The sequence below is a fragment of the Pelodiscus sinensis genome, chromosome 19 (genome assembly GCF_052426305.1).
Source record: "Pelodiscus sinensis isolate ZL-2025 chromosome 19, ASM5242630v1, whole genome shotgun sequence".
NCBI lineage: Eukaryota > Metazoa > Chordata > Testudines > Trionychidae > Pelodiscus > Pelodiscus sinensis.
The window spans coordinates 29391501-29414911 of record NC_143070.1 but is presented as its reverse complement, the minus strand read 5'-3'; the positions used below and the strand labels follow the sequence as shown (position 1 = coordinate 29414911).

General features: G+C 53.5%; 6 non-coding genes across 6 annotated transcripts; 3 read left to right on the top strand and 3 right to left on the bottom strand.

Annotated features, from left to right (window-relative positions):
- Positions 1-417: 417 nt before the first annotated feature.
- TRNAF-GAA (transfer RNA phenylalanine (anticodon GAA)) lies at positions 418-490 on the bottom strand. Its single transcript has one exon. It is a non-coding gene; the product is annotated as a tRNA-Phe (tRNA).
- A 4628-nt stretch (positions 491-5118) lies between these two features.
- Positions 5119-5204, top strand: TRNAS-GCU (transfer RNA serine (anticodon GCU)). The gene has a single exon. It is a non-coding gene; the product is annotated as a tRNA-Ser (tRNA).
- Positions 5205-10594: 5390 nt separating this feature from the next.
- TRNAT-AGU (transfer RNA threonine (anticodon AGU)) lies at positions 10595-10668 on the bottom strand. The gene has a single exon. It is a non-coding gene; the product is annotated as a tRNA-Thr (tRNA).
- A 5470-nt stretch (positions 10669-16138) lies between these two features.
- Positions 16139-16220, top strand: TRNAS-AGA (transfer RNA serine (anticodon AGA)). The gene has a single exon. It is a non-coding gene; the product is annotated as a tRNA-Ser (tRNA).
- A 691-nt stretch (positions 16221-16911) lies between these two features.
- On the bottom strand, positions 16912-16985 carry TRNAI-UAU (transfer RNA isoleucine (anticodon UAU)). Its single transcript has one exon. It is a non-coding gene; the product is annotated as a tRNA-Ile (tRNA).
- A 5316-nt stretch (positions 16986-22301) lies between these two features.
- Positions 22302-22373, top strand: TRNAE-UUC (transfer RNA glutamic acid (anticodon UUC)). The gene has a single exon. It is a non-coding gene; the product is annotated as a tRNA-Glu (tRNA).
- Positions 22374-23411: the final 1038 nt, after the last annotated feature.

Below are 23411 nucleotides of genomic sequence, written 5' to 3'. Positions count from 1 at the left end.
CCCTCCCTTGGGCTGCCTGGCATGTGGGGAATTAGTTCTAGTGGTGGATTTGCAGAGTCCCACAGCAGCTGCTGCCAGCGTGCAGATGTGCACATCTGTCTGGGGTTACTGGGCACTGGCCTGATTGGGTGAGTCCCGGATTCTGTTCCTGCCAGGATGGACAAAGCAGCAGTGAGAGAGGAGCTTGGATAGCTCAGCTGGCAGAGCCAGGGCTGTATTGGTGTTCAGCAGGTGTTCCTAGGGGGCTGGCTTGATGCTGCTCTAAGGAAAGTTCCTTTATCCTTCCCTGGCAGAGGAGGGGCAGGACTTGCTGGCTCCTAGATGGAGCAACAGGACAGGCAAGGCCCTTCCAGGAGGCACAGCTGGGGTACTCACAGAGGAGCCAAAGAAGGGACAAGCCTCAAGAACAAAGGCTTTTGCCAAAGCCTGGGATTGAACCAGGGACCTTTAGATCTTCAGTCTAATGCTCTCCCGACTGAGCTACTTTGGCACGTGATATAATTGCTTTCCCACCCACCTGTCAGTTCGCTAGCTCACCCGCACGCTCCCCAAGCCCCCCATATGTCTCTACTGCATGTTGTGCTTGCACAAAAACCTCCCCCTGTGTGTGTGACGGCGCGTTGGGGTTCCCCCGACTCCTGCCACCTGAAATGGCATGAACAGACTCCACCAGCCAGTAGAATAGAGGGAGTTTATTGCTTCTCCAGGATACAGCACAGCACAGATGTCATCTGGTTACAGGAACTGGGGCTAAGAGGCCTCAGTGCCCCCCCTTGAGATGGGGGGTGGCTGGGCCCTCCAATCCCAGCCCCCTCCCCAGCTCCTTCTGCCCTGCTTCTCATACAGAGACCAACTCTCTTCCAGCCCTGCCCCCCAGCCAGGGGCAGCATTCCACCTTCCTTTCTTCCTCTCCCTGGGGGGTAGCCTTGTTGGACAGGTTGAGAGACCCTTGCCTAGTGACTCATCCCCTGCCCTGCTGGGCCGTGCTACAGACAGCAGCCAGTGGGGGTCACCCACAGCCCCAGCATAGAAACCAGCAAGGTCCCAACACTACGTCACACAGTGGTTGCTACATGGATCCAGTCACATGTAGCTTTACTGAAACCCCCCTCGTTTCTGCCTTGAGCCTCCCCCCGCCCAAGGGGTGGTGCCCAATAGAACAGTCCCTGTAAGAAATGTGTCACTTTCACCCCTGGGAGCAGCTCAGCCAGGCAAAGGGGCTGCCTGGGGCAGGACATTAGCCCTGGAGGGCAGGGGTGGGTGTGGCAGTGACATCACAAGGGCCTTTTGCAGCCCCTCAGCTTATTGGCTAAGGGAGGTTGGGAGGTGATGACCTCACAGAGAGTCCATGACAATGGCCAGGTGGGACAGGCACCATCTCAGAGACACACACACCCCATGGCTTTGCTGCAGGGAGTCTCCTGGAGATCTGTTCTTGAGGTCAGAGAGAGAATGGGAGTCACAAGAATGAGTCTTCTGCTTCCCCATCAACTAACTGAGCTAGAAGACAGAGGGGTGGGAGAAGGGCTCTGAGTTAATTTCTTGGGTCACAGCTGCTGTAACAATGAGGTGAGATGAATGAGTGGGCAGTTGTCATGTGAAGAGTGAGTCTGGTTTCCCTTACTGGGAATTGAACCCAGGCCTCAGCAGTGAAAGTGCTGAATCCTAACCACATGAATAAGGGACACATGAATAAGACTCTTTCCTTACCTACACCAGCCTTTCACAGGCCACTTTCTCTCCCCTTCAGGACATGGGTCCATTTTCCATTGTCCAGAGGGACAAGAGCAGAAACCAAACAGAACAGCAGAACAGCCAGATGGGTCCATGCCAGTTGCCCAACTAGCCCAGGATCCTGTGTCACGACAGCAGCCAATTTCATTGCCCAGTGGGAATCCTCAGGACAGACAATTATTAAGTGATCCCTCCCACTGCCAATTCCCAGCTTCTGGTATACACTAGCTAGGGACACCTTCCTTGTCCATCCTGTCATTGCCATTGATTGACCTTTCCTGCATTAAATTATCCAATTCTTTTTTGGACCTTTTTATAGATTTCACCTTCACAATATCCTCTGGCAAGGAGTTCTACTCGGCGCAAAAATGCTTCCTTTTGGTCTATTTTTAACTTGGTTACTTACCAATTTCATTCTGTCACCCTGGTTCCTGAGTAGGAGAAAAAATAATGTGGCTAGAACTGAGGAGAAGAAAATGAGGAGCTGGCAGGGTTAGTGGCTTCCATGAGAACAAGAGGTGGAGTGCATTCCCCTCCCCCGCAGAGCAGTTGTAGAAAGAGCTAGGAACAGAACAGTCAGACAAGTTTCATACTTTATGTGTGTTCCTGTGGTGCAGTGGTTATAACATTTGCCTAATATGCAAAAGGTCCCTGGTTCCGAGTCAGGCAAAAACACAGCGTCTTCTCTTATTGCCGCTCCCCTTGGTGCCCCGGGTAAGGGCAGCTCCTGGTACTGAGACTGTGCCTGGGATAAACCCAACTCCCATGCGACAGGCAGGGGTGACATCAGCTGAGAATGCCCCTTGGTGCCAGCCTGGGGAAGCCAGATGGGTCAGGCCAGGCACCTGATGGACACTTGTGTCTTGGCCTCCCCTGCCCTCGGAAGCAGGTGTATGGGGCCGGCTCCTCCAGCTGCTTCCCTTGTGTGACTTGCCCAAGGAGGCAGTGAGGTAGGAATGGGGCAGAGGAGGGAGGCCAAGCTGACGGGGGCAGGACAAAAGCTCAAAATTTCAGGGGGACTCAGTAGGGTAGCAGAGACCCCCCCCCCCTTGTTCTGCCAAATCCTGTGGCGGTGGGGCTGGCTGTGGGGAGGCAGAGTCCTCAAAATCCACCTTCTTTGGCTTCCTTTCCTGCAGGCTCCCTAGAGAGGGATTTGTGCCCCCTGCTGCGAGTCTGAAAACACCTGCCCCCTGGCAGCTCTGTCTCTTGTCTGGCAGTCTGGGAGGGGCTGGGGCCCTGGCAATGCAGAGTCAGGCCTACGCGTGGCTCTAGACAGCAGCAAAGACTTCCAAGAGGAGAAGGCTGAAAATTCAGCATCAAGCGTGCCCCCTGCTGTGGTCCTGTAAGGCGACCTTGACAATGCAGCGCTATTTCGGGGTACTAAGGCATCTGTAATATCTATCCCGTGTGTTAACAGTGCCCTATTATTTTGAAATACAATGGGCTCGCTATTCCAACATCCCTGTAAACCTCATTACATGAGGAGGAAGGGACATTTCGGAATAGCAGGTTATTTCAAAATGTGGTGCTGTGTAAACACCAAAGCGTTTTTCAAAATAAGATGAAAATGACAACTTCTGTAGCTCAAAATGTTTACCATATGTCAACCCTCTGTCTACGCTGAACCCTAAACTTGAAATAAGATGCTACATCAGGGCTCTGTTTGCCCTGTTTAGTCCAGAGAACACATCTGCTCTTCCACAAAATTTTTCGGAAGAGCAGACATGATTTTCTGGCATCTCTGTGAACTTCATTTTATGAAGAAGGGATGTTCCAAAAAAGGGTTTTCCCCCTCCCATACATTTGGCCCAGTGTAGACAGGCCAAATATCAGAAAAGCCTCTTCCAAAAAAAGAAGCAGAAAAAGCTATGCAAACTGGGGTTCACAATTTGCCTAGCTTTTTCAGAAGAACAGTGTAGTGTAGACATAGCTTGAGTGTTGCACAGCACTGGTAGGAGACATGGAGGGACAAAAGGGTCCATGGGCATCTGCAGCCTTTCAGAGCAGCCCTTGCCTCCACCCTCGCTGGGGTCTGCTGGACTAAAGCCCATCCTAGTGTCAGCCTAAGGATTGCCCGTTCTGTAAAAGCTGCCCTGGAAATGAAGAAGCAGCTAAAGTAACTCTGATGGGATTTGAACCCCCAACCTTTAAATCACTGCCCTGGCTCACCCAGAGCACCACAGCTTATAAATCCAACACATTTTCCGTCGTGAAGCAGAGCCTCCCAGACTGTTATCTTTGCTGTCTCTGGTATCTGCTTTGCAGCATGGCAATTGCTGGGGGAAAAGAAAGGGGAGCCAGGTCTGTCTCTTTTGGGAGAGCAAGTAGGAAGAGGGGGGACCACTGAGCCCCTGACAGTGAAAACAATTGGGCTCTGTCTACACTGGCGGGTTTTGTGCCAGAAATATGCAAATGAGGCTAAGCGTAACGGCATTGCGCAAGAGGGGTTTTCTTGCACAAGAAGGGGCTGTGTAGTTGCTCCTTCTGGCACAAGAGCCTCTTCCACAACAATGGCAGCTCATTAGATATGCAAATGAGGCTCACTCACTCCCTTGGCCACTTGCCACTGCTCTTACCGGCCGCCCGCCAGCCACTCCCTCTAGCCACCCCATCCATGCTGCTGTGGGTGCCAGTGTCTCACCACACTGTGAAATCAGACCAGAGACGGACACTGTCACTAAACACCCATATCGGAAACGCTCCTGTGGATGCTGGGCCCACCTCTGTGGACATCTTCCCATTGCAGAGAGCGCGCTGAGCCAGACCGTGACTAGACAGCCCCTCTCTGGGCACCCAGGGGCTACATCTACACTGCAGGCTTCTTGCTCAAGAATGGCCGTTCTTGCGCAAAAACTTAAGGAGCATCTACACTGCACGCGCGTTCTTGCACAAGTAAATTTATGGCAAAACATAAGAAAAGAGGGCTTCTTGGGCTAGAGTTATTCCTCTCCCCATGAGGAATAAACCCTCTTGTGAAAAAGAGCTCTTGCAGAAGAAGGTAGTATGAATGGGCAACAGGGTTTTTTTGTGCAAGAAACCCCTAAGGCTAAAATGCCCATCAGAGCTTTCTTGCACAAGAGAGCGTGCACACTGCCACGGACATTCTTGCACAAAAGCACATGGCAGTGTGGACATGCTCTTGCACAAGACATTTTGCGCAAGAACTCTTGCACAAAACAGTTCTTGTGTAAGAAGCCTGCAGAGTAGATGTAGCCAAGGAGTGTTTGGGTTTGTTACCAGCACTGAGCTTTGTACAACAGCCCAGAGAACATTGTGAAAAGCCAAAACCTTCCAGCCCTGGATGTCCCTGGCCAGCCAGCAAGTGGCACAATGGTTCCTGGCAGTGATGTCTTTGTGTAATTGCTAACAAATCCCTACAACTCAGATGAGGTGGCCGAGTGGTTAAGGCGATGGACTGCTAATCCATTGTCCTCTGCATGCATGCATGGGTTCAAATCCCATCCTCATCGGATGTTTTCAGCCCTTCCTCTTGCTTCTCCCAGCTCTCTCTTCAGTTCAGTGCCAGCCCCTCCCACTGCAGCCTGGGGAAAGGGGAAATCTCCACAGAGACACTCCCAGCTGGGACCCTCAATCCCTTCTGTCCTCAAGGGGAAACCTCACAAAGGAGATTCCTGGCAGCCAGGCCATGGGGGTCTCTGAGATGCCCCAGCCCTGCAGCCTGTCCCACCTGGCTGTTGCCATGGACCCTCTGTGAGGTCACTGCCTCCCAACCAATGAGCTGAGGTGCTGAAAAAGTTCCTTGTGATGTCACTGTTGCCTTGCAGGCTCATGTCCTCCCCTGCCCAGCCCCTTGGCATGTGTGAGCTGCTCCCCCTCTTCCCCTGTCACTCAGGGCTGGTTCTGGGGCTCACACAGGGAACATCAGAGGCTGCTCAAGGTGCCACATGCCCCCAAGGTCACCTTTGAAATGTCAGGGCAAGCCAGGATCTATCCCATCACTTCCCCAAGACCCCACCCCTTTGCTGAGCCTCTGCTCTCCCCAAACCTTTCCATGGACTCTTGGTTACTAATGGACACTCGCCACTAATGACATAATCACACCCCAGCCATTTCGCTAGGGCTGAAGCTGGGGAGAAAAGTTTAATTTAAATCATTAAACAATTAAGCATTTGAACTGTCTCATGTTAGCTGATCAAACTTCATTTGAAATAAAGGAAAACATTGCGGCCAGCACACAAGGTTTCAGTGTCGCTTTATTTATGTCAGGGGTGGGGAACCTTTTCTGGGTTGGGAGCCACTGACCCGTAGAAAATTGGGGGCCACAAAAGTGAGAAACAAAAAACCTCCTCCTAAGGCCCCCAGCCCTCTGTGATGTGGCCCCCAACTCAGACACCTCACTCCTCTGGTGTTCCAGCCCCCATGGCGTGAGGGGAAGGGACAGGCAGGACTGAGGTTCACATTTACTTTTCTGGGGCAGCAGAACTAGGGGATTTTGTGGACCTGCTTAGTCTATTGGTTTCTAATCGAAAACCTGAACCACTCAGCCGCCTCAGCTCTGATCTTAGCAGTGCCAGAGGGCTGGGGAAATTGGTAACTAATCCCAGTGCCCAGGCCTGACGGCACCTGCCCCACAGAATTCACACAGCAAACCTGGCTCCCCGAGCACAGGGGGAGTTGGGGGCTCATTGCTGGGCCGTGGGGTGAAGCATTAAACCAGCCCCCTCCTGTGGGGCTGTGAGTGTTGCTGTCCCTGCTGTACAGACAGGGCCATGGAGACAGGGAGAGATTCACTGAACAGGCCAAGGTTGCCTAGCGAGTTAGAGCCAAGATCTGACCCCAGCTCCCTGCCCCACCCACCGACGTGCTGACTCCCTGGCTGCCAGGGGGCTGTTTGCATTGGCCTCTTCTCTCTGGAACCAGGGTTAAGCCACAGCTGAGGCTCTGGGCAGGGGGCTGGGTATGGGGGGTCTGAGTGTGGGAGGGGGAGCGTGTGTTCCTCTGGCTCAGCTTTTCCCTTTATTCTAGCCCAGCAATTACCCTGCTGCAAAGCAGAGTGAAGAAATGAGGGTTGCTGTGAGCTGCGGTGCAATAGTCAGGGTCTTGGACTTTGAAACTGTAGCCGTTAGTGTGAGCTAGACTACTCATTCCAACATTGTGGGTTCAAATCCCACTGGAGTCACTTTAGCTGCTCTCTGATTTCCAGAGCAGCTTTTACAGAACAGGCTGGACCTGCCCCTGTTGCATGATGAGAGTGTCAGGAAGCTTGTGATCCCAAGACCTCTGTGTGAGACTCCCCTGGGGGGGGCTCACAGGAGAGAGCCCCTGGCTACCACACACAGGCCACGGAGACCTGCTCCATGGTCAGCTGGGTGCGAGAGACGTGCCTGAGACTCTTGGTGGGTGTGTGGGCCCTGCCGTGCCCTTCCTTGAAAAAGACGGGGCAAACACAGGGCTAGTTGACAGGGGCTGTGACACTCGAGCAGCGGGGCTGTCCAGCCTTTCAGTTGGATTCAGATGGATTCAGACCAGGCTGGTCGGAGCCTCTTGCACTCACCAAGGGGGATTCTGCACTTGCTGCCTTGGGAGCCAGGGTCACATTGCAGAGCTCCCCCAGGGCGGGGTTTGGGTTGGAGTCCCTGGGACAGGGGAGGGGGGTTTGGTCCCTTCCTGAGGGCACAGAATTAACAAGAGAGAATTCCTTCCCCCGCAGCAATCTGAGTTGGCTAAAGAGTTGGTAACAGAATATTTTCCCAAGTTTAAATACAGGAAAGAAAAGCCTCCGTGGTGTAGCCATCACTGTGTTTGTTTAACATACAGCAGCTCCTTAATTCAAAGCCCTATAGAAACACAGGCTCTTGAGGTGTCCTCTCTGATGGGACAGGCATGTTCTACTCTGAGCTGGGGGTCTCAGGGCTTGGGTCCTTTGTTGCCCTACTCAGGCTTGTGCAGAGGTGTCTTGGAAGCTCTAGTTGAAGGCTCTTTCACAGGCGAGTTCTTCTTGCTGGTCTCCTTCTTGGACCCCAGTTTATATAGTGAAAATTGAGTCCTGCTTAGCAATATCTTAACCAATTATTTTAGTATAATTTTGCTAACCAGTCATAAGATACTATTGTGATTTACCTAACCAATCATACTCCACCACCTTAGTTGATTTACATCTAGCAAAATTAATTTTACAGAAGACAGAAACAGATCCAAACCAGAAAGCGACCACACAGACAAACAATGGGAAAGGGAGTACAAGAATCATAGAATGCCCATTGCACAACCACAACTATTGATAAGCAGTTTCTTGCCAGACAAAACGGTGTTTAACTAAGTTTTCTCTACCCATCTTGAGGTCTGTTTCTTACCTGGTACCAGTGGGTGCCATTAGGACAGGATCCCCTTCTCACAGCCTTGTGTGACACTATTTCAGTGTCATTTAGCTGGAATATGAGTATGTGACTCCAGGCTTTACAGCTAATTGCTGCTGCTCTTGAGTCTGGCTGCAGAAGAAGGCTTTAGTTTAGACCTACTGAATAGCGACAGGCCTTCCAATAGGGTTACAGAGAAACCATATTGTTACAGATGACCTTTCCAGGCCAAAGATAGAAGGAAACCCTCAGGGGTGTTTCTAGACTAAGGTTCATTCAATTGGTTTGTTTTTTTGTAGACCTGACCCTTCCGCACCCCTAGAGACTCTAGAACAAAGAACACACATGAGAAGAACCCAACTTTCTTCCTTTTGCTGTGACATGGATGGCTCTAGCTCAGGTTTCACTCAGGGGGTCTGTCTGCATGTGAAGTACCTGTGACAGCCCCTGTGCTCCTCTGCCCCTCATCAGCAATGCCATCTACTTGGGGGAGCAGTTGCCCTAAGACTTGCAGTAGGAATAACCTGGACAAACCAGCATTTATCAAGCACCCTTCGATAGCTCAGCTGGCAGAGTGGAAAACTGTAGTGTGTGCTTGGCAAGTGATCCTTAGGTTGCTGGTTCAACTCTAGCTCGAAGGAGTGATTCTTTTCCCTCCAGCCTGGCCTTAGCAGATGACAACCAAGGTGGTTGCCTTGGGTCCATGTCTTCAGAACCCTGCACTGCAATTGACAAAACAATGGTGGGGAGGAGCTGCCAATCACATTTCTTGGGCTGCGCAGGTTCTGTCCACACACAAAAGTTCTTTGGGAACAATGGCCGTTATTCCACAATAACAATGCAAGAGTCTACACAGCAATTCCGTTATTTTGAAATAATTCTGAAGCATCAGACGGCTTATTCCGACTTCTGCAAACCTCATTCTACAAAGACTAACTCCTATTCCAAATTAGCTATTTCAAAATAAGGCCTGTGTAGATGTGCCACTGCTGCTAGTTTGAACTAGCCCCTTCTTGTGGACATACTAACTTATTCTTCTGAGACAGGTCGTCTACACTGGGGAGCCTGCCTCAGACTATTCTGAGGTTTCCCTGCAGTGTAGATGTGCTAGTTCAAAAAAAACTATTTTGGAATCACTATTCAAGGACAGCTTATTCCAAAATAAATGTGCCGTGTAGTCATAGCCAGAGGGATGAAGCAGCAGGAGGAAAGCCAGGAGTGCAGAGGCCAGCCAGAAAACTGAGTGTCTCCAATGCCCATGCACAGGTCACTGGGTAGGTCCCATTGTGTAAGGGGCAGCACTCAGGACTTTGAATCCTGCAATCTGAGTTCAAGTCTCAGTGGGACCTGCTGGTTTGAGCTTGTTATTGTGAGGTTTTTCACACTGCACAGCTATGTCTATGCTGCAGGCCTTTTGCACAAGAATGGCCATTCTTGTGCAAAAACTAGCGGAGTGTTTACCCTGCATGTGCATTCTTGCGCAAGAAAATGTACAGTAAACCATTGGAAAAGAAGGCTTCTTGCACAAGAAGGCAGTGTGCACAGGCAAGAGGGATTTCTTGTGCCTAAAACAGCCATTAGAACTTTCTTGCACAAGAGAGTCTCCACAGATGCTCTTTATAAGGAGATAAACCATTTCATAGAGCTGGAGAGAACTTTGAGAGGTCATCTAGTCCACTCCCCATGCTTATGGCAGGGCCAAGAGCCATCCCTGACAGATTTGCCTCAGACGTCTCTAAATGGCTCCTTCAAGAATTAAACTCATAACCCTGGAATGGCAGTTCCAGGGGACACTTCTCCGGTGTTCAAACATCTAACAGATAATATGGCAAAAAGGAAGCCAAAGAGAATTGCACTTACTAGGAAACGTCATAACTATCACCTCAGATGGGACTTGAACTCACAATTCCAAGATTAAGAGACCAATGCTTTGTCCACTAGGCCACACTAGTGACACTGAAAAAACAGAAATTCCCTCTTCCCAATACACATTCCTCAACTTTTAGATAACAGAGTCCAGCTGTTGGAAGGAACCAGAAACACAGGAAGGGCTGAAAATCAGCTCTCAGGAGGCACCTCCAGCTGCCCCCCAAGTGTGGGTCACCCCACACTAGCCATGGGCGAAACTTAACACCTTGACATCATGTCTCCCTTCCAAAGCCAGGGGCTTGTCTCCCACAGCCACAGCCTCAGCAGGGCACTGCACTGGCGCTCACGCTGCTCCTGGGGAAAGGAATGGGTGCTACAGGAGCTGGGGCTGGCAGGGAACGGCCGGTTGTCACTGAAGGGGAAGGATAAAATGCAGCCACATTGCTGAGGACAGGGAGAGCAGCTGGTGCTGGGCTGGTGGCACCGTTGGACGGCTCCAGGGGAGCTCTGCAATGTGACCCTGGCTCCCAAAGCAGCAAGTGCAGAATCCCCCTCGATGAGCACGAGAGACTCCGACCGATCTGGTCTGAATCTGGCTGAAGGGCTCAAGTGCCCCACTGCTGGAGTGTCAGAGGCCAGAAAGACATAGGAAAAAGTAAACTAAGTCCACCACAAGGCACCACTGGGAGTTGAACCCAGGATCGCCTGTTTACTAGACAAGTGCTTTAGCCAGCTAAGCCATGGTGCCTTCTTCAGGGAGCCTGGTGAAACTGTTCTACTCTATGGTCCCAGACAACACCTTTGCCTCCCAAAGTGCAGCCATTCCCCATTTCCCTCCAGCCCTGGCGGTGTCTGGCTCCCTGGGCACAGAAGGCTACAGCTCAGTGGGCAGAGGCTCTGACATGCACATCTCCCCCAGCTGCTTGGCCTGGGGAGTTGGCCTTGAGCTTTAGCATCACTGAGGGGAGGGAGAAGTGCAGCAAACATTGATTGTCTGGATTGTAAACACCCTCTCTCCTGGCCACACACGGCACTTCTTGGTGTGTCTCAAGCCAGGCCCTGCAAGGAGCCACCGGGGCAGGAACCAGCCCTTGGAGCTCGGCTTGCACCGGAACCGGCAGTTTCCCACCACGTCTCGCTGGAGAAGAGGTGACTTGTTCCCCTTCCTCTCACCTCACGTCTCCCTTGTCTCTGTTCCCTTCAAAGGTCTCCTCCACCTCAGGACCTGCCTCCTCAGGGCGCTGCCCCTCTGCCACTGGGCTGGGAGCGGGAGACTCCACAGTCTCTGCACTTGGGCTGAGAAGTCTCACTGGGACTAGTCTGTTGATGGCGTTAGTCACCCCGATGGCCAGCCGGATCCATTCCATAGCGCTGCCCGAGAGGGAGCTTTCCCAATCTCCACTGGTATTTCCTGGGGCTCTGTGTAGGGGTTTGGGCTGGGCCATCTTTTCCACGGGAAATGCCTCTTCTTTGGAAAGCAGCTCCCAGGAGCTCATGGAACTTCTTCTTCTCAGCGTGGTAAGGGGCAAGCAAGGGGCGACGGGACAGGGGTTTATGTGATGATGACAGGGGTGCAGAAAGCAAATAAGAAATTATTTTTTTGCCTACTTAAGAACCAGGGTGACAGAATGAAACTGGTAAGTAACCAAGTTACAAAGGAAACATTTTTGCCCCCAGTGGAACTCCTTGCCAGAGGATGTTGCGAAGGTGAAATCTACAAGAAGGTCCAAAAAAGAACTGGATAATTTAATGTAGGAAAGGTCAATCAATGGCATTTCACCAGAATGGACAGGGCAAGTGTCCCTAGCTGATGTATATCTGAAGCTGGGAATGGAGGGATCACTTAATAACTGTCTGTCCTGAGGATTCCCTCTGGAAAATGAAATTGGCTGCTGTCCTGAGACAGGATCCTGGGCTAGTTGGGCAACTGGCATGGCCCAGTCTGGCTGCTTTGATGTTCTATTTGGCTGTTCTTGTCTCCTCTGGGCAAGGGAGAATGGACCCCCCCACCATCCTGAAGTGGACAGAAAATGGCCTGCGAAAGGCTGGTGTAGGTGAGCAAAAAAGGGTGTTTCAGGTGTCCCTGATGGTCTAGTGGTTAGGATCCAGCACTCTCACTGCTGTGGCCTGTGTTCAATTCCAAGTCAGGGAAACCAGCTGCAACTTTCCCAAAATATGTCCCTTGTCAATCTTCTTGCCACATGTTACAGCAGCTGAGACCTAGCATGGGGCTAGCCCTAACCCCTCCCCCTTGGCTGGGCACTGCCTGGACTCAGGCCTCCCCAGTGCCAGAGTAAGGGCTCTGGAGAGGACAGGGCAGCTCCAGGGGCAGAGTCCTTTCTTCTGCAGTAGTTCAAACCCAGCCCCTTGGTTCCAACTAACTAACATTACTCCTCATTTTTGCCCTCTGTGCCTCCCTCCCAACCCCAACATACCCCAACACATCCCCTTCCCTCTCCCTCTCCCTCTCCCCCTCCCCTTGCTGGTAACACCATCAGGACTTTTCCTTGTTGAAAGAACAAACTCTCTGGTTTTTATGTGGGGAATGTAGAACTGGGGAGGGGCTGGGGAAAGACCCTGGGACGGGGTGGAGGCTGGGAGGAAGGGCTAAGGCTGGCACCTTCCTCTGATTGTCCCACTGCCTCATGTCAGGGGCCTCAGCAGTGCTGGGGGGTGGTTCCAGGGGGAGAAGCTGGTTCAGAGGAACTTGAGCTGCTGGGCCACTGAAGCAGGCCCCCAGCAGCAGCCTCTGAGCAGGGCTCACACACTCCAGGCCTCCCGGTCATATTGAGTCTCCCCATGTGGCTTGGGCTCCAGAGCCTGCCCCCCAGCTGGTGCCTTGAGGTAGCCACTGCAGCAGCAGGAATTTGGGCATCAGTTCCCCTGTGTTGGGGACAGGAAGCCAGGCCCAGACCCTTTTAGCCACTGGAGCTGTGCAGGCTGAGTCTTCCCCTACCAGATCTCTGCCCTGCTTCCTGCAAAGCTCTCAGCCTTTTGCTTGTTTCTGCTTCCCTGTCCATAGCAGGCAGCTAAAGGAAGTAAAGTCAGCAAACCAAACACCCCTGTAGCCAGCATGGGGCTTGAACCCATGACCTTGGTGTTATTAGCGCCACACTCTAACCAGCTGAGCTAGCCGGCCTACGAAAGTGCAGCTCACCAGTGGCCCTTTCAAGAAAGACGCCTCAGGCAGCTGCAGGGACGTCTCTGAAGCTGCCAATGGCTCTTCTCTGACAGGGTCACTAGCGACTCACTGTGACATGGGCTGGCTAGTCCAGCTGGTTTGAGGGTTGGTCAAGGTGGCTGGCGGCCGGCAGACCCAGGACAAAGAGAAGCCGGAATCTCTTGCTGCCAGCACCTTGCCTCCCAGCTTCTTCCCTGCCAGCAGCAGCAGAGTCCTGAGCGCTGCCCTTGACACCATGGGACCAACCTCCCCTCACTCAACTGGGCCAAGCTGGTGCCCAGCTCATGCCCACTGGGACCTGCTTTACTTGGGTTCCTTCCTCCCAGAGCCCCCTTCTTCTCCTGGGCTGCGAGGAGCATCACTGGGATCCTTTCTCACATCCCAGCACAGGGCCATCTCTCCAGTGACAGGAGACGGGGCTGGTTTCAAGATTTCGTTTAGCGAAGCAGCAAGCAAGAGGAGAAGCAGGAAAATCAACCCCATTTGCAAGCTTTGTGTGACAGGTGTGTGAGCTGGGGAACCTGCACCCCCAGAAGGGCATTTGGGTGCACCCAAGGGCAGCAAGAATTCAGGCCCTCAGGCGAGTGCATTGGGGACAATGTGTGAGCCCTTCCATGAGCATTTTCTGCTCCCACTGGGGAAGGCAGCTGGGCAGGACCAGCCTGCAGCCCACGTCCCTTTCAGCCCCAGGTGCAGGAGGTAACAGAGAGGGGAGGAAAGTCCATGGCCAGAGCCTCCTCCCAGAAGTCTGGCCCTGCACAGAGTCTGTGCATGATGGAGCCTCTCCCAGCAGGATTCTGGCCTGTTCTCTGCAAAGTGCTCAGCTGTTTCATTTTTTTGCAGACCCATTGCATGTGTCCCTGGTGGCTTCATTTACAATTTTCAGTCTTTACATTTGCATCCCTTTTTGGAAAAGAGGGTGCAAGTGTAAACATACCCTACATAGCGAGAGTTGGCCTCCGTCAGTTGAGCCTGGCTGTGTCCCTACTTCAGGAACCCAAAGGGAGCAAAGAGCAGAAGTACTGGAAGCTGGTGGGGTACCCTCTGAATTTGATTTAGTGAGTCTTAGTTGGACTTGCTAAATCAAACTCCAGAAGATTGAAAGATAGTGGCCATTCCTCCCCCAGTGGGTGTGATTCTTGTTCTTCTGCACAGCACAGCCCAGGTAGACCAAGGACTTTCAGATCACACCCTTGCTGAATTGATGGGAATAGAAACCAGACACAGCAGATTTGAACTTGTTTCAGTTGAGATGGGTTTGCCTGGTTTATGCGCATTGACACAGAAACACATTAGGGCTACGTCTACACTGGCACCCTTTTCCAGAAATGCTTAAAATGGAACAGTTTTCCGTTATAAGGATTTCCGGAAAAAGCGCATCTACATTGGCAGGATGCTTTTCCAGAAAAGCCCTTTTTCCGGATCAGCGTCCGTGGCCAATGTAGACGCGCTTTTCCGGAAAAAAGCCCCGATCGTCATTTTTGCAATCAGGGCTTTTTTGCGGAAAAGACTGTCTACACTGGCCATTTTCCGGAACAGTTTTTCCGGAAAACGACCTTTGCCCGAACAGGAGCAGCATAGTTTTTCTGGAAAAACACTGACAATTTTACAGTAGATCGTCATTGCTTTTCTGGAAAAGCAAGCGGCCAATGTGAACAGCTGGCAAGTTATTCTGGAAAAGCAGCAGCTTTTCCAGAATAAATGACCCAGCGTAGACACAGCCCAGGGGTTTGTAGTAATCTCTGCACATCAGAAATGCAGAGTGAGATGCAACTGGAGATGCAAAGGTTTCAAAGAAGTTGATCAACCTTTCAGGGGGCACTGGGAGTTGAAACAAGGACCCTTTTGCCTATAGTTAAACACTTTACCACTGAGCTACACCCCCATTACACTTGCTTGTTTGCATCCAGTGTTAGGAAATTAGCCGCTGGCAGCACTGTCTGCAAGAGCAGGTGGTGCCTTGCACACATGGCAGGGGGAGGACGGCCCTCTATGGGGTCAGACATGTGTGGTATCCCCCCACCTACAATCAGCATGACATGTCACAATAGCGCATCATCCCCTGTGCTCCCGCCTGCCCTGTGTGTGTTGCAACCTCACAGCACTCACCTGATGTTCCCTCCCCGGCGCCTGAGGACATTTGAGAGGCCTCCTTCATCTGGGGGACCGGTTCCAGGGTGAGGGTCACGACGTTCCTGGAATCCTCCTTCTCCTCATCCTGGAGCTGCTGGTCAACTGGGTTGTCATCCTGAAGCTGCAGCCGCTCCTGCCCAGGTGTCTCCATCCCAGACTCCACAACTGTCCCTGGAGACAGGGTTCCCCAATCCCCAGGACTTGGTCCAGTTCCTCATAGTATGCACAGTGCTGCGGTGCTTCCCCAGTGCGGGAACTGCGCTCACAGGTCCTCACATACCCCTGCTGCAATTTCTTGACCTTGGCTCTGACTTGGTCTGGGGTGGGGGGAGGTGGCCTTTCTTTGCAAGGCCGTCAACCATTCAGCCATAAATATCTGCATTCCTCCGCCTGGACTGCAGAGACTCCTCCTTGGACCACAGCTTTATCTCTAGCCCCTACCATGACAGTGCCCGGCACTTGCTGCCACTTGCTTGCTCCTGCGATGTATCCCTAGAAGGGCCAGAGGGATCTCTGGGGGCTTGTGCCTGTGACATGGCTCTCCGAGAGGCTGGAAGCGCTCGATCTTAGCCAACTGGATAGAGAAATTATACTAAAATAATTGGTTAAGGTAGAACTAAGCGGTACTTTAATTTCTCTTTATAAACTGGGATCCAAGAAGGAGACCAGCAAGAAGAAGAAAAAGGGGAGAAGAGAAGAGGAAGGAAAAGGGAAAGGAAGACCAAGAAGGAGGAGGGAAGACCTTGAAGCAGAACTCACCTCCAAGGCAGCCTAAGAGCAGAACGGCCGGGACTCCTCTGCACAGCTGTTGCAAGGGTTTGCTGTGTGAACTCTGTGGCAGGTGACATTAGGGCTGTGCACTGGGATTATTTACCAGTTTCCCTGAATCCTTTTTTGTCCCAGAGCTGTGATGGCCGAGTGGTTAAGGTGTTGGACTAGAAATCCAATAGGGTTTCCCTGCGCAGATTCAAATCCTGCTCACAGTGAGGTCTGTATTTTGCCCACACCTCTTCCTCGGGCAGCAAGGGCCTCTGTGAGTTACCAGCAGTGGGGCTGTTACTGTTGGCATCAGGACTGGATTAAGGGTTGAGTTAGTGGGTCAGCTGCCATCAGGCACTGCCTGCCTGGCTCCTGGCAGGCTGCAGTTCCCTGGGGCTGCATTAACCTCCACAGCACCTGTCAGCAGGGCCCTTCCCCATGCAGCTGTGGGGCTCTGCATGGCCTGCCCCAGGGGACCCTGGGTTGCACGCCAGCAGTGGTGGCAGGGCCAGGCTGTGCAGCAGAAGAGCATCCTGCCACCACAAGCTCCATGCATGGAAGGGGAGGGTCTGTATATGCACTGTGCACCCAGGGTGGAGCCGCACATGCACCATGAGCCGGGGGGCAGTGCCACATGCGCGGAGCACTAGAATGGCTCAGACTGGCTGTGGTCAGCATCTAACTAATTGCACCATTAGGCCATGTCTTCACTCAGATGGAGATTTCTGCTGCAATCCATCTCCCAGAGTTTGATTTAGCAAGTCTAGATAAGACTCGCTAAATCAAACCCAGAGGGCACCTGCACCAGCTCTTTGCTGCCATCCTACTTCCACTGTTAGGACACCAGCAAATGGTAAAACCAACTCCAGATATGTGTTGGGATATGGTGGAAAGAAGAGACACATTGGCCTCACCACAAGGCACCACTGGGAGTTGAACCCAGGATCTTCTGCTTATAAGGCAGCTGCTTTAGCCAACTAAGCCATGGTGCTCTCCTTGAAAGTAGCCCTCAAACTGTTCTACTTTATGGTTCCAGAGAACATGTTCCCATTCCAAAGTGCAGCCGTTCACCGTTCCCCTCTAGCTCCTGCCGTGTCTTGAGGTCTGCGCAGCCTAAGACGTTAGATTGGCAGCTGGAACCCAAAACCTTTTTGGCAATTGTAGCCCCATGCCCCAAAGGGACAGACCCAAGGCAGCCGCCTGGTCCTAAGGCCGGGCCTGCAGCCAGGGGGAGGAAGAAGAATCTCTCCTTTCAGCTGGAGTTCACACAGCAGCCCAGCTAGCTCAGTTGGTTAGAGCCTGGTGCTAATAATACCAAGGTCATGGGTTCAAGCCCCATGCTGACTACAGAAATGTTTGGTAAGGGACAGCTCAGTGGTTTGAGTGTTGGCCTGCTAAACCCAGGCTATGAGTTCAATCCTTGCAGAGGCCATTTGGGGCAAAAATTCATTAGGGGATGGTACTTGGTCCTGCTGAGAAGGCAGGGGTCTGGACTTGATGACCTTTCGAGGTCCCTACCAGTTCTAGGAGATAGGCAATCTCCATTATAAAAAAAAAAAGCAACTTAAGGGCTTTTGCTGATCCCTGGCCACAGGCCTTTGCTCTGCCAGCTGAGCTTTGAGCTTTGGAAGGTGCCTGGGGCAGGCTGCTTTGCCCAGGTGGCCCTTGGGTGAGTGTTGGGGCAGGAGAACCCAGCAACACAGGGGGCTCTAATGGGCGCTTCACCTGCAGAAAGACCCTTGAGTGAAACCAGGCAGAAACACAGTGTCTTGCTGCCCCTTCTCCTGCCCGAGCCTGGCCTTCCTCCCCTGCTCAGCACCACAGAAAGCCCCTTGGCAGAAGCCAGAGGCCTCAGGCCTGTCCCCTCTGAGGAGCTTGTGCCTCAGTGTCCTGGCTCTCCCGGCTGCCCCTGAGCGCTGCTGGCCAAAGGAGGCAGCAAGGCAGGAGAGGGGGGAGGAGCAAGTCCCGCTGAGGCCGACAGCTCTGGCTCAAGCCTCCAGCCCCAGCACAAAACCTTCAGCCGGGCCCGTGTGGCTCCCTCCTGCCCCCGCACACGCTCACAGGGGGAAACGTGCCCCATGTTCCATCCCCGCGCCAGGCTTGGGTGACGGGCTCAGCCCTCGAGCAGCCCACAGGGCCTGTGAGGGACGGACTGAGAGCAGGGCCCCACTGACACCCCCCGTCCTGCCCCACTGGCCTGCGTGTGGCGCTGGCACGGGACAGGCAGGAACGGCAGCCGGGGAGAAAGCAGCTTGGACTGACGGGCGAGTCTCACTTGCTGACCAGACTCCCAGGCCCTGGGCTCTGGGGCCAGCCCCCCTGTGGGTCAGAGCCCCCCAGCCACAATGCTACTCCAGGGGGCTGGTTCCAGGGCCACCTAACCTGGAGGCCTTTGCCCTGGAGTCTCAGAGCTCCCCCAGTGTCGGCTGCCGCTGGCCTGAATGGTGCTGGATGCTCCTGCTCCCCTCCCAGCAGGCTGGCCCTGCGCAGGCTCTGTGCACGCTGGAGCCTCCTCCTGCCAGGTCCCCGGCCAGCTCCCTGCAAAGCCTCAGCCTGGCTCCTTTCCTGCCCTCTGCTTGCAGGGCCCCTGGAAATGGCTGTCATGGACTCTCTGTGAGGTCATCACCTCCCAACCTCCTTTAGCCAATAAGCTGAGGGGCTGCGAAAGGCCCTTGTGATGTCACTGCCACACCCACCCCTGCCCTCCAGGGCTCATGTCCTGCCCCAGGCAGCCCCTTTGCATGGCTGAGCTGCTCCCAGGGGTGAAAGTGACACATTTCTTACAGGGACTGTTCTATTGGGCACCACCCCTTGGGCATAGGGAGGCTCAAGGCAGGAAGTTGGGGGAGGGGTTGTGATAGGACAGTACCTGTAAGAAATGACAGTGTGAAGTGGAGTGTGAGAGGCTCAAGGCAGGGATTTGGGGATTGTGTGTTGGGGGTGGGGCTCAGGGCAGGGGTGAGGATGTGGAAGGGTAGAGAAGTCAGGGCACAGGATTAGGGATGTGGGGGGAGGGGACTTGGGGCTGGGATTGTGTGTGTGTGTTGAGGGGATCAATGGGACTAGAATATCAGCTCCCTCTGCTCTGGGCTCCCTGAGGCCCTTTAACACACAAGGGCTTTCTCTGCAGCGCACTGAGGAGAGGAACCCCTGAGCCAGAGATGCCGCTTTGCCCAGGTTGGCAGGGACAGAAAGCAGGCTGGGTGCCCAGTAACACCAGACAGATGTGCACATCTGCATGTGAGCAGCAGCTGTTGAGGGACTCTAGAAATCTCCCCCTAGATCTAATTCCCCTCGTGCCAGGCACCAGTCAAAGCCAGGGCTCCGGAGTCTCAAGCAGAGCACTGCGGGGGGCAGGAGGGGGCGGATTCGTGTCTATTTGAGGCAGGTTCCTCACTCCCACGTCCCAGACACGTACTGTGGCACAAAGACCAATGGTCCCTGCACAAAGTGTGTCACAGGGATAAGCGTTAGCCCTGGGAACAAGCATCGCCCTGCAGAGGAGACACCCCTGGCATGGAGCCAACAAGCCCAGGAGCCACCCAGCTCAGGATCCCCAGGCACTGACACAGACTCCCTGGCACAGGAGAATCTCAAGCCTCAGTTCTGCCGGCCGGCGGTTTCCTCTCTTCCGCTTCTTGTCAGCTCCCTGCAAAACACCTCACAAGGGCGACTGTGGATAAACCCAGCTGTGCTGTAGAGTGGCTGTTCGGTGGGGAAAGAGAGGTGCTCCTGCTGCCTCCCCGAGCAACTCACACATGTAAGAAAACTGCATTTGAGGTATTTGTATGGGTGTCAGGATTGCAGAGTGGTCTAAGGTGCCAGACTCAAGGACCTGTCTTTTCCTAAGTTGGGTGTTCTGGTCTCCAAATGGAGGTGTGGGTTCCAATCCCACTCCTGGTACATCCTCTGTTTTATATTTAGAGAGGTGACCTCATTTCCCCATCTCCCCTGACGTTGTAGGAGCCCTTCCTCAGCATTTCTCTTAGGCTGCATCTACACAGCAGTGTTACTTGGGCATAACGGCCATTACTCTGCAATAACAATGGGAGCGTCTACACAGCAATTCCATTATTCCGACATCTGTAAGGCTCCATCCAGACCCGTGGTCTGAGGAGCCAGGAGGTTTCCAGGCTGCAGACAGACAAGCCCACAGGCAAAGACAAAGCAAAGTGCCAGCCACTTCCTGGGAGTGGGAGAGTCCAACCTAAACCCTGAGGCCAAGGGGTTTACAAGCCAGATAATCAAAATTTGCTCCATTTCTCCCTCCCACAACCCTGCAGAACCTCAAAGGCAACTCCACAGTGCCAGCATGAGGGTGTGTGGTGTTTGCTCTCCTGTCCCAGCAATTGCAGTCAGAGCCCTGCCTTGCCAGTGCCAGTCACAGCAGCCTCTGCACCTGCTCCAGGCTTGTGGGTTCCTTCTTCCCAAGGCTCCTCCCCAATCTGCCTTTTCCTGAACCAGCAGTTCCATGGGTGGCCAGGGGAGGCCTCTCCTGTGTCCCAGAAGGGAATAAGTAAATGTGACCAGGGTTACAGCAAGGCATTTGCCAGGGTGGGCAGCGCTCAGGGGGGCAGGTAGGAGAGACCCCCCTTTCCCTTCCCAGAGAGCAGACCCCCCCATGGTGGCAGTGGGGGTATCTGGCCCAGGGCTGCTCTCAGCAGAGGGGGCTGTGATCCCAGCCTGGGGCCAGGGAAGCTGCTACCAGCTCATGCAGGGCAGGGGGAGCCACCCCAGACAGGGTGGGGAGGGGGATCAAGTGGGGTGGGGGCAGATAAGAGAGGTGAAGGGGAACAGGGACGTGTGAGGTGGGGCAGGAAGTGGAGGCAGGAGGTGCTGAAGGGAGGTTGGGGGGATCATGCCAGTCAGTGGGTGGCTGGGAGCAAGGGTGCAATGGAGGGAAACTAGGGGGGGTCACAGGAAGGGAAAGGGGGCAGGGGAGGTTGGGAGGAGACTGGGGGAGCAAGAGCAGCCTGGCTGGGGAAGGGGAGACACAGGGCAGGGCTTGTACAGAAGGAGATGGGGAAAGATACAACGGCAACTCCCCCACCCCCGTGGGGCAGGAGGGGGGGCAGAGGTGACTGGTGGTGGCACTTGAGGGCACCAACTTCTCTGCCCCAACAACATTTCTGAAGTTTATAACCAGGGTGTCCCAAATGCCCCCTGCCTCTGTGGGTGCCTCTCCCTGCGCCCCTCCCTCTGCAGGCTCCAGTCCCCCGGGGGAAGAGCTGCCCCCTCCAGAAGCCTGAGGGGAATTTCTTCTGTGAATTTTTTTAAGTGTAGATATCTGCAAACACTGATCTGTAGGGACTGGTAATGGTTTATTTCCATATTTGCATATTTGTTATTTGCATAATGTATATGCAGACATGTAAATATGTTACCAGTCTGGCAAAAGTTTGTGAATGGGTTTGGCTGTCCATGGTATTAAAAAAAGGTTAGCAATCACTGGCCTGATCCATGGGGGGTGGCCAAATGCAAGGCAGGGAAAACACTAGGGCTACGTCTACACTGGCCCCTTCTTCGGAAAGCGGGAATAGGGAAATCCACAGGGGATTTAAATATCCCCCACGGGATTTAAATAAACATGGCCGCCGCTTTTTTTCCGGTTTGGGGAAAAGCCGGAAAAAAGCGTCTAGACTGGCCCGATCCTCTAGAATAAAGTCCTATTCCGGAGGATCTCTTATTCCTACTTTGAAGGAAGAAGTTCATGGAACTTCTTCTTCTCAGCTTGGGAAAGGGACGACTAAGGTGCGATGGGACAGAGTTTTATGTAATGATGACAGGGGTGAAGAAAGCAAATAAGAATTTTTATTCTCCTACTCAAGATCCTGGGTGACAGAATGAAACTGGTAAGTAACCAAATTAAAAGTGAATCAAAAGGGAGCATTTTTGCGCCCAGTGGAACTCCTTGCCAGAGGATGTTGGGAAGGTGAAATCTACAAGAAAGTCCAAAACAGAACTGGATAATTTAATGCAGGAAAGGTCAATCAATGGCATTTTACCAGGATGGTCAGGGCAGGTGTCCCTAGCTGGTGTATTCTAGAAGCTAGGAATGGGCGACAGGAGGCATCACTTAATTGTCTGTTCTGAGGATTCCCACTGGGCAATGAAATCGGCTGCTGTTGTGAGTCAGGATCCTGGGCTAGTTGGGCAACTGGCATGGCCCAGTCTGGCTGTTCTGCTGTTCTGTTTGGTTTCTGTTCTTGTCCCCTCTGGACAATGGAAAATGGACCCGTGTCCTGAAGGGGAGAGAAAGTGGCCTGTGAAAGGCTAGTGAAGGTAAGGAAAGACCCCATGTGCAGGTGTCCCTGATGGTCTAGTGGTTAGGATTCAGCACTTTCACTGCTGAGGCCTGGGTCCAATCCCCAGTCAGAGAAACCAGCCTCACTTTTCACTTGACATCTGCTAAGTCATTCATCTTACCTCATTGTTACAGCAGCTGTGACCCAAGAGGTTCTCTTAGGGCCCCTTTCCCACCTCTCCCTCACTGCCAAGACAGCACCTGCCATTTTCACAAGCCCTTCAGAAGGGGCAGAGCTGGTGACTCAAACTGCCCCTCCCCTCTCCCATGTGGGCAGCCCTGCAGGAAGCTCTGTGGCACACACAGCACTAGCCCAGCGCAGTGTCAGGTGGGCACAAGATCCATTGGTTCAATTTGGTTGTTGAAGGAGACAACACAGAACTGGCTCCAGCCCCCACTCAGTAACCTGGGGAAATGACCCACCAGGCCTGGGCCCCTCGGAGAGGCAACGATTCCCCACTGGCCAGGGCAGAGCCTCCCGCTGACACAGTCATGGAGCCTTCTCCCCCTGGTCCTGCCTCTCCCCGTTCACTCAGCTCTCACTGCTCAGTGCTGCCAGGGAGGCGCCTCACCGTGAGAGCCACAGAGACACGTCCCAGAGCAGGACGGATGCTCAGACCGACACTGAGTGTTGCTCAGCGCTGGGGTGAGACAGGGAAGAACAAAAGGGTCTAACGGCGCCTGCAGCCTTTCAGAACAGCCCCTGGCCCCACCAGCACATCCCAGCTCTTTCCTCTGCCCTCGCTGGACTCTGCTGGGCACTGTCTGGACTCAGTCCTCCCCGGTGCCAGCCTAAGGGCTCTGGAGAAGACATGTCAGCTCCATGGGCAGAGTCCTGAGCCCCTGGCAGGGCAGGGCTCATTAAGCAGTTGGGGGGGGGGGGGGGGGCTGGGTTGCTGCACAGGTTAGGGCTGGCCTGGGCAATGACTTTTGATGGGGAACCACTCCCAGGGCTGCACTTTTCCATGCTATTAATGGAGGAGGAGGGGGTCTGGGATGCAGGTTGGTGCAGACAGGAGCTTGGGGCAGAGGACTGGGGTGCAGGAACAGTTGCAGGAGGTTGGGTTGTGACCTGGGGCAGAGGATTGGGGTGCAGGATCTGGGAGGGGTGAGG